The sequence below is a fragment of the Python bivittatus genome, unplaced genomic scaffold, assembly GCF_059951505.1.
Source record: "Python bivittatus isolate LINGU-HERP-01145 unplaced genomic scaffold, Pbiv_v1 ctg000740_np1212, whole genome shotgun sequence".
In the NCBI taxonomy this organism is placed as follows: Eukaryota; Metazoa; Chordata; class Lepidosauria; order Squamata; family Pythonidae; genus Python; species Python bivittatus.
The window spans coordinates 1,838,462-1,849,336 of record NW_028277106.1 but is presented as its reverse complement, the minus strand read 5'-3'; positions in this window follow the sequence as shown (position 1 = coordinate 1,849,336).

Sequence of the window (10,875 nt, the reverse complement as noted above, 5' to 3'; positions counted from 1 at the left end):
CCCGGGGCTGGGCACGCGCGCTTCGGTGGAGGACAGGACAGGGCGCGTGCGGGGGAGGGGGTGGGGCTGAGTGTGCGCGCATCCTGAAAGGAAACGTCCGCGCGTTCCTGAAGTTAAGCCTCTGTGCTCGACGCCTCTGGCCTGGAAAGTCCCGGGACGCGTCGGGCGGACCTTTCCTCGGCCGGCTCTGCGCGCAGACGGAGTCGGTGAGATCCGAGAAGCCCGCGAAGCCGGGGCCAAGCTGAGGCAGGGCTTTCCAGCAAGGGCAGAGAGGGGAGATAACCCCTGGGCCGGGCCCCTCTCTGGGCCTCTTGCCAGTGGGCGTCTGCGGGGCAGGAAGGAGGACGTGCGGGAGCATCTTCGCAGGACAGAAAAGCCCGCGCCCGGCCAGGCTTCGGACTGCTGCCCCCCCAAACAGCGGCCGACTCCCTGAAGCATCCCAGCGGCTCTGGAGGAGGAGGAGGAGGAGTCTGGGGCTGAGCGCGCTCTGGGGGGGGGACCCGCCTTTTCCTTGGGGTGAACCGCGCTGCAGCTTTGGGGACGGCAGGCGCCCTCTTTGCCCCGCTTTCGGCCATGCAGGACACATCTCTGCACTCGCGCCGCCGCCTCCAAGAATCCCCCATTAGGAAATGTTCAGGGCGTTCTGCGCCCCCCCCCGCCCCCGTGGGACCATCCCGTTAGTCCTTCGGCAGGCCTGGCACGAAGCCAGGCGTCTGCATATTCCCTTTCCCTTATTTGGTCAATTAAATTGTCTCCCAGGCCCGAAGCCCTTTTACAGTTGCAGCTGCAGAGTCCTTTCGGACACCTCGGCCAGGGCATCATGCTGGGGGAGCCCACCTCTCCCCTGGGCTGGAGGGCAATTCAAAGGCCAGGCCAGGCCAGGCCAGGCCAGGCCAGAGGCCCTCCCTGAAGGCCCTGCTAGATCAGAGCTTCCCTTTCCTCAGGGTGCCTTTGGGGACCAGGCCCTCGAGGGGAGGGCCCCTGTCTAGTGCCAGTTACCTCCCAGGTCCCTGCTGGAGACCATGGAAAGGAGGCCCCTGTGGGAACCGGAGGCCGGCCCAGGTGAGATCTGGCTTTCGGGCTCCCTGAGGCGGGAAGGAGCAGCTACTCTGACGTCTCTGGTGCTTCAGGGAACACAACCCCACCGGGTCTCAGCTGCAGGAGTCTCCTTGATGGCCCTTCTAGGCTCGAGGTAGTCTTCTTCATCCGGTGGGGGAATGGGGAGGAAGGAACTGCCCAGCCATCTCACCTCTGCCGCACCCCCGTCCTGGGCTTTGTGATTTCAGACCGCCTGCACTGGAACGCAGCAGCAGCAGAGGCAACTGGAGACACCCAGACCCTGTACCCCCCAAAATGTCTTGGCACTCCTCCCCCATTCCTTCCAGGCCATGCTGCGCCCTCTTCTTCCAACAGCTGAGCTCTGGGGCGATACAAGAGAACCCACTCCAGCCTGTCTGCGGGTCTCCAGACCCTGGACCAGTGCCAATCCTTGGGGAGGAGAGGTGGCGGGGAAGCGCCCAGGGAGGTTTACAGATCACCCGTCTATTGGGAGGATCCCAGAACCAATAGAACCTGTCTGTCCCAGGCCAAAGACCCACAGGCACGGTAGCACTCGGACACGGAGGGCCTTTCAAGCAGGGAGAAGACGTTGGTCCAAATCAGGCACTTCTTGGCTGAACTGGGTTTTGCTTCTTGGGCCAACTCTGCACCGCCACAATTCCTTTACTGGCCCAAAGGTCAGCCCTCTGGACACTCACCCGCAGTGGATCTGCAGAGTGCCGGTGGTGCTTCTTGATGGCCGAGGGGGACAGGCAGTCTGCAGAAGAGGGAGAGCAGAAGCTACTGCCAGAACCGGGCAGTCAGGCACTTCTCTCTTCTGCTTGGGGTGTCTTGGGAGCCACTTTCTGTGGGCTGCCCCGGCAGCAGAGGGCTTCCTCCAGAACTCCTGGTGAAGCCAGTTCTGCCTCATGGAAATATAGCTGGACAATTAGTTTTCTTCCTCAGCCAGGCCCAGCTCAAGATGCTCTCCTGCCTGAAATGGCAGAGGAGCAGCGGCCCCCATCCAGCCTCTGAACGTTGGCCCAGGGACAGCGCCCTGAGGGCAGAGGGACGGGTTTGTGGCTGCATGCCCACGGTTCTCTTCCCCAGCTGTTGGCCTCTGCTGCCAGAGAGAGTGGCTGCTGCCCTGGGCCAGCCCTGTGGGTGGCTTAAACCAAGGACAGGCATGCGAGACGCCCACAGGGATCTCCCTGGCCGTGGGGCAGCGTCTCTGGTGGAGCAGGCCGCTGTTTTCCCCTCGGCCTGCCCAGATGAACCAGTGCAGCTCTCTGGCCCACCAAGCCCTCCCCTTGGGACACAGACGGCCCTCCCCGTCCTGGGCAAGGAGGCCAGATCAAAGCCCTGCTGAGCCAGGGCCAGAGGGCAGGACGGGACCTGCTTCCTGCACCCCATCCCCACTATCAAACAGAACCCATGGTGTGCACAGCTGCAGGGCATTGATTCTTTCTTCTTTTTAAATGAAAACATTTTCATGACATTCGATCTGCCTTCCTGTAACTTAAATCCATTATTCCATGTCCTCCGTTCTGGAATGAGAGTGAACAGGTCTTACCCTTCTTTGGTCTGACGTCCTTTCAGGTTTCTGATGAGGGCTATCGTGTTCCACCCCCCTCCACCCCCCATAGCTGTCTTTCCCAAGACTCACCATCTCTTCTGTTCTCCTTCCACCCGTCATTCTGGTTGCCTTTCTCTGCACCACTTCTGACTCCTTTTTAAAGGGTAGTGCTCAGAACTGGACACGGGGCTCTAAGCGAGTCTGACCAAAGCAGAATGGAGTGGAACTACTCCTATGATTTGGAAATGTTACTTGGGTCAATTCAGCCTGATACTGCATTTGCCTTTTTCACGACTACATCTCACTGCTGATCCATACTGTGTTTAGTTTGTAATTCATTACTGTTATCCCAAGTGATATTGTGGAAACCAGGCACTTCCCATCCTCTATCCTCCATCTTCTGAAAACGTTACATTTATCTCTATTAAAGTTTACATTATTATGGCTGGTTGCACAATCAGCCAGATGTTTAGACTGGATTTGGCATTTTTGTCCACCTATCGAGTCCTTCCCAAGGACCTGGGAGAGGCAGATGTCGTTGTTTGACGGTGTTAAAGGTATCATCGCAGGATGGAAACTGTTCCAGGTAAAGCTGGCTTTTGCAATGGACTGATGGTGATTTTGTCCATGCCAACGGTGTTCAAGTGGTGCTCCAGATGTTTTGGGATTGCACCGTAGGCACCTATGACTATTGGTACTATCTTCGCTTTCTTTTGCCATAGTCGTACTACTTCTATTTGCAGGTCTTTGTATTTTGTGAGTTTCTCCAGTTCTTTCTCTTCTCTTCTGCTGTCTCCAGGTATTACAATGTCCACCATCCAGACTTTTTTGCCTTTCTTATCAGCCATGGTTAAGTCTGGGGTGTTGTGTGGCAGGTGCTTGTCTGTTTATGTTGTGGTGGTGGTGGTTGTTTTGGCCTGTTTCTCCAGCTGATTAGTTTGATACAGATTCTTTCCATTTCCTCCTCCAAGTTAAGAGGCCAAGAGCCATGGCCAGGAGCAACCCTGAAGCACTTCACTTTACCGTCTCTTTCAGTTGATGAGTATTGATGAGCACTCTTAAGTATGCTGTTCAAGCCACCTGTGGATCCATTTGATGGACCTACCATTCAAGCCATACTTGGAAAAATGGTCCCTTCAAGTTAGGCTGACCTGTGGTGACTTCATCCATGTAGTTCTCTTGGCCACAATAGGGAAGGGGGTTGCCATAGCCACCTACCTTTTTCCCTAGTCAAGTCTAAACCCTTGGGGTCTCCAGGAGGTCTCCCTTCCAACTACTAACCAGATGTAACTGCTTAGCTTTTGGGATCAGCCAAGGTCCACCAGTTTAATCGGCTTGCTAATCTGAATGTTGTTTTTGCTGTTGCTGCTGTTGTTATTAGTGAGGGGTCTCTCTCCCTCGCTGAAGGCCTGGTTGGAGAGCCAGGTCTTCATGGCTCTCTGAACAACAGTAGAGTGGGGGCCATCTGGATCCTGGGGCGAACATCGTTCCAGAGGGCAGGCCCACTTGTGGGGTCCCAATAGATGATATTGTTTAATCAATGGAACCCGGAGCGTCCCAACCCTGCAGGATTGAATCAGCTGGGCAGGTCTTATGGGAGACAGGCAGCCCCTCCAGTAACTAGGCCCTAAGCCATGCAGTTAGCCAAATGCTGTTTTGATGATGATGTTCCCAGTTTTCCCTCTACCTACTAGGGAAATGAGCCAATCAAAAAACTATGTAAGATTAACCTGATAAGATTTCTTCTTCACAGTTCCAAGCTGACCCAGCAGCCACTGCGTGGTTCTCAAGATGCTTCCAGGTCAGCCTTTTTCAGACCTGCTTGAGAATCTCTGGTGCTGAGGTCGGGGTGGCTAAATGAGATTCAGGTCCTGCAGAGGGAAGGGCTTTTCGGCAAAGAGCATTGTTCCACTGGCTGGCAGGCATTTCCCTGGATCCTCCCCCCGGGCACCTCTTTTTGAATCCCTCTAGTTCTTGGCCTCTTCCTCTCTTCTCCGGCTCTCGCAAGATGAAAAAGGCTCAGCCAGCCACCGGCAAGGTCCATCGCTAGCCTCGGACGCAGCCCATGGCTCTGAACCCATCTGCGACTGGCCCCCTGGCTTGGCCCCTGGGTGGCCTGAGCTGGGGCCCTGCTCCTTCGCGCGGCTCTTCCCAACCGCCCAGCGGACGTCGTGTTCTCCTCTCAGAGAAGACAGACGCTGAACAGTTGAGAAGTTTGGCCTTTTCTTTGTCCCCTGACCCTTTTACCACGTCAGTTGAACAGCCGGTTCTTTCTTTTTGACGTGTTTGTCCTCCTTAGCATCGTCCACACCTTCTCCATGGCAGGACAGCTGACATCATACATCAGCAGCCATATTACTGCTACTCGTTCCTCCGTTTATTTGAACCCAGAAGCACGGCGGTTTGTTCACCTGGATTTCTGAGCAGATGTGGAGTACAGAGTGCAGCCCCACCCCTCCTCCTGCTCCTCTCGATCGGAGCGTATCCTGCCAGTCACACCTGCGTTTGTGTTCGCGGCTCCCCCCTTCGTGTCTGCTTCCCAAGGGCCTGGGAAGATGCCTCCTGGTTCTTCACTGGGCCACGTACAAGAGCCAGCGAAGGCCCCTGTCCCCGCAGTGCCTTTTTGGCATCTGCCCTTCCTTTGGGCCTCCTTCAGCCCCTCCCTCCAAGCCAGCCTCCTCTGGCTAACACCCTTCCCGCCTTGGGGAAAAGGGAGGCCCTTCCGGCCAGGAGCCTCGGCTGGCACAGAACTCTGCCCAGCCTTCGGACTGGTCCTTCCCAGCCTGCCGCACATCTGCCCTGCTGAATTCAGGCTCTGCCTCCCGCAGGCCTTGGCCCTGCAGTCCAGATGGCGCAGGCCATTGGCCCCAAACGCCCGCACAGCCCCATAAGCCTGTTTCTTTCTCTAGGTTGGGAGCGCCCCCTATGGGTCAGAGGGAGTCGACACGGCAGTTTCCCCCCAGCTTTCAAAGCTGCCTCTGAGGGGTGGCCCTCCTGCTCCTCGGGGTTGCGCCCCACCGGATAGGAGGGAAAATCCCATGAAAAGGTTGGCCCCCAGCACCGCTTCTGCCGGACAGAGGCCACGAAGGGCCTGTGAGCGTGGGGTGCACCGCCTGACTTAAGGTCTCAAGAAACAGAGAGCGGGTCGTTGTCCGTCTCCCTCCGGAAATGATGATGATGATGATGATGATGATGATGACATGATGATAACGATGATGGTGGTGGTGGCTGGTCGCACAGTCAGCCAGGTGTCTAGGGTGGATCTGGCATTTTTGTCCGCCTATCGAGTCCTTCCCAAGGACCTGGGCGGGCCGCTGTTGTTGTGTGACAGGGTTACAGGTGTCGTCGCAGGGTGGGAGCCGTTCCAGGTAAAGCTGCCTTTGGCAGTGGGCGGTGGGTGGGTGGGGGTGATTAGATCGTTTATGTTCTGTGCTGATTGTTGGCCTGTTTTCTACCTGGCGCTCACTGTCTGTTTCTCTGGATGCATTACGGAAACCTGGACTGATTGATATCTGCCCTTCCGGGCTGGGTGCGTGAAGCTGGGCTGGGTCTGTCAGGCCCCTTTTGCAAAACTGGTAACCGCCATTCCCCGGGTTCTGCCTGGGGCCCATCTTGGGCTCTGCCCGGAGCACTGACGTTGCTTTTGGACTGCCTTTTAAATCAGTATCCCGGTTTGGACTATTCCAATTCTTATAGGCAGTGAAAACTGAAAGGCGTTTTTCTATCTTCTCCCCTTTTTCGTACTTCCGCTGTGACTCCCCTGCAGAAATCCAAGGATGGGGGCAGCTGGGCGGGGAGCAGCTGCTGCTTGAGTCCCGAGATACTCTGGAGCCATGGGGAGCCCACTCCAGCCCCTTTGGAAATCCCTGGGGGGCCCCCACAGCTGGCCGTGCACCTCCTAATCTCGTCAGAGGGAGAGCAGCACATGATTAGGGCCCCCCCTGAAGGAGCCCCCGTCCTGGCCGATTTTTCTCCTGCCGGAGCTGCCATAGTCTCCAAATCGTGGCAGCTGCCCTGCCTGCAGGAGTCTAAGGGTGGCCCATCTTGGGGAGGAGAACTCTGTGTTTCTGGAGCAGGGAAGGAGAATCACTAGAGGCAGGCCGAGGCTCGCCACCCATGGCCAGAGAAAGTGCAGCATCATTAACCATTATGGGTTGTAGCTTATTAATAATGCATTTGAGTGGTTTAAGCTGTGAGCTGTAGGTGACAATTGGTGATGTTCTGTTGTTGTCCGTCTTTTAATATGTCCTCCCGGGGAATTGATCTGACTCTGCTGATTTGTCTATTGATCTCTTTGGGTGGGTAGTCAGTCTCCTGAATGCCTGGTTTGATCCCATCAGTCGACCATCTCTGTCAAGTGGGCCAGAACAAACGCAGTTGTGGCACAGAGCCTGGCTGGAGGGGATGGGTTTGGTGCTATGCTCTGGGCGGAAGCTGGAATCCACAGCGATTGGTGGGTTTTCTGTGTAACTCGATGTTTGTGCGTCCATTGCGTAGTTTTACAGTGATATCAGAGAAGTGGATTTGTTCTGTAGATAGGTCTAGACCAGTGTCTCTCACCCCTGGCAACATATGTCTTGAAGTTGCCAAGGCTGAGAAACAGTGGTCTAGACTGAAGTTGATGGTGGGGTGGAAATTGTTGAAGTCATCATGGAAGTTGACAAGAGATTCATTTCCATGTGTTCAGGTGATGAGAACGTCATCAATGAACTCAAGTACAGGAGGAGGGGCTCCGGGGTGTAAGCGTTAAGAAGGCGTTCTAGGTCAACCATGAAGCTGTTGTCGTATTGAGGAGCCATCAAAGAGCTGTGCCACTGATTTGCAGGAGCATTTTATCGCCAAAGGTAGTTATGGGTCAGAACGCAGTCACACCGTCTGGTGGCCAGGCAGTGATGATGTTCTTGGTGGCTCATTTGTGGAGGATGTTGGGCCATAGTGCCTCAGCATCCACAGTGGCTAAAACAATGTTGTTAGGGAGGTTGCCCATGGAGTTCAGTCTTATTAGGTGCCTGTTAGGCAGCTGGGAGTGCAGGGGAAGGCAGACTCCCCACCCCTTCCCCATCAGGCTCTGTGAGTGGGGGTGGGGGCCAACCCCCCTAAAAGCTGCAGGAGGGCTTGGCTCAGCACCCCCACCAGCACAACAGGATGTGCCACCTTCTTGGCAGGGTTACCCCCACCACGTGCAGTCCAGCTTTTCTCCCTCCTAGGCTGAAATAAGGACCATGTTGTGCCAGTGGGCTACTTGCTCTGGGCAGGGAGAAGAACCAGGGAGAACAGCCACGCAGAATTGTCTGATTGCAGTTGGCTTAACTATGGCAATCATCATCATCATCACGATGGTATTTGGTGCTGCTGAGTGGCCATAATAGCCTCTTGCCCTCCGGGGAGGGATGTAAATAGCCACGGTATGCTGAATGAGTCTGGTTGCAGGACCGTTGACTGGTTCTAGTGTAGAGAGTAAGGAAGATGGCCTTGGCAGAGAGATGTGGATTCCGTTGCCAACGCAACAGGGGCGCAAACATTTCTTAAATCCAAATGTCCAGATAACACTTGGAAGCAGCCTCCCTAATTCGCTGAGTGAGGCGGAGGAAGGACAACACAATCAGACTTGCAGGATTCTGTTACTGTAACTGGCCTCAATAAAAGTAGTTCTAGCCTTCCTGTGGGGTTGACATCTAGTGCTCTCCTACAAGTTCTCGAAAATAGTAAAAATATTAAAAAGGACGGCCATGCGAAACCTCCTGTCAGCAGACGCGGTGGAAAACCTGCGGCGCACCAGCGGTGACAGGACTAGCTGCTGCCCACAGCTGGCAGAACTCAGCTTGCTTCCCCAGCTGAGATCCATCTTCTGGCGGTGCGGATTAGCTCTTTTCCAGAAGGGCACTAAACTTGTATTTGTAAGGAGCCCATCGAAGGCTTGACAAGCACATGGAAGGCACCAGCCGGGCATTCTTTGGGCAGACCCCGCTGCAGAACAGGGGTGTCTCTCCCACCCTGCAGCCCAACCAAATTTTGATCCCAAATGCCTGAGCACCAAACGGTCAGCGAAGAGCACCAGGCTGGATTTATAGCAAGAATTCTGGGTCTAAGAGGGGGAACCTCAACACCAGAAGAGCTCACGTTGGCTTTAGGGGCTGCAGGGGTGGGGTGGGGGCCAGATGAAGGCAAGGATGTGGGCCACAGCAGGAACAAAAGGGGCTGCCGGAGCGCGTTGTCTGTGGCTAGGAGCCAGTGGGGAAAGGCCTTGGGGCTGCACCCCAGCTGGCACCCCAGGCAGAGGGCAGGCATTGTCCCCTTCCTGCCCCACATGGCTGCCCCACTGGCAGCACGTTAGTCAGGCATTCATCCACTGAAAACCCTTCCCACTGTGGTGCTCTTCATCTCTTGTCAGCACATAAACCATGCCAGCGCCAGCGCCTCCTGCCTGCTGCTACTCCAGGCCCCCGCCAGCCCAAGTGTGCCAGTCATTCTGGCGGGGATTGGGTTGCTCCTCTGCCCCCTCCCACCACCAGGGCACTGCCGCAGGACCGGGGGGTCTGGCGCCAGAATGGTGCCCGGCCTCCTCTAGGCTGGCCTGGCCTGGCTGCTGCTGCGCCACTGCCGCCTCCTCCTCCTCCCTCCCACTGGGGTGGGATGCCCATTTCAGCTTGGCATCTCCCAAGTTAAAATTAGGGGAGAGAGAGCAGCACTGGGCAGGAGAGAGGAAGACCTTGCCCTGCCGCACCACCTGCTGGGCTCTGCAGAAAGAAGCCCTGAAACTGACCGGGTAACCCCATCTCTTACCTCAGTGGGCACCGAAAGCCACAGATACTGGGAAATCGAGGCAAAAAAGCAACCAAGGTCCAACCAAACATCCCTCCTCCTTTTCTGGACATGAAAAAGGGACTACACATTTCAGAATATTGTCTCAGTGAAATAGACCTGATATCAGCTCCTCCCTGAAAAAACACTGAGGTGTCAGGAATGAATGAAGCAAAACTCGAATGAGGAGGGCAGATTCTGGGAGAAACGTGGCTGCCCTGGAGGAGGGTAAGGGGGAAGCCACTATTTTAAACGGGCACGGCTACTGGCGATTCAAGGCAGTCTCACTCACAGACTGGGGACGAGGGCAAAGCCGTGGCGAGGGAAAGGCCGTTGTCTGGGCCTGACTGCCTTGCGGTCAAGCACAAGTGGGGACCTGGCTTAAGATGAGTTGCTTTATATGCCTCTTCTCTGCAAGGCCCAAAGCAGGCACAATAAATAATTGAAGCAATCACTACAGGTTAATTTATTTTATCTACTTATCAAACTTTACTATGGTGAATGAAGTAAAATTTCAAAAAATGTGAAATCTGGGGCATCTCAGGAGTTTGTGGCCTCCATGGCAGTCAGGGAGGGACCTGTCGCAAGTCAGTGACAGCCTGACACACCCTAGATCTGGTTTTTGTCTCAGGGCAGTTGAGATGCGGCCTGGCAGTGGAGGACATTAACAGTCTGTTGCCATAGACAGATCACTAGGGTCACCCCTCCCTGCAGGGAGACAGGGCCCGTTGGGTTGGCTCACCCCAAGCAATGGATGGACCTGGTGGGGTTCCAGGAAGAGCTTGGGGTTTTCCCTGAGGATCTGGAGGGCAGTTTGGCTGGGGCCCTTGTTGCTACCTGGAACGGGCGGATGGCTGGGGCCTCGGATCGCATTGCTCCTATGCAGCCTTCCCTGTGCACCGGTCCCAGGGTGCACCTTGGTTTTCCTAGCAGCTCTGGGAGACGAAGCACCAGAAGGGACACCGCACACACCTGCTCCTGCCCACGTTGGAGGAAGACTCGAAGGGACTCTGGACACGGGCAAGAGCCCATGTTAGGGATTGCCTTGTGGCAAAAGGGAGGCAAAACATCAATATTGTTGCATCTATGTATTGTCGAAGGCTTTCACGGCCGGCATACGATGGCTGGTGTGGGTCTTCCGGGCTGTGTGGCCATGTTCTGGAAGTTTTGTTTCCTAATATTTCACCAGCACCTGTGACCGGCATGTTCAGAGTGCAGGAGCACAGACAGGAGCAGTTCTCAGAACTCCTGCCCTCTGAAGATGCCGGTCACAGGTGCTGGTGAAACATTAGGAAACAAAACTTCCAGAACACGGCCACACAGCCCGGAAGACCCACACCAGCCATCACAATAATAATATTGTTAACATATTTAATCCACCCATAATTGTAGTTGAGCCAGTCCAAATGCCTTCCTAAAGAGGTTTCAGAAGCACAAACTAACCTGGGGGGGAGTGGGCT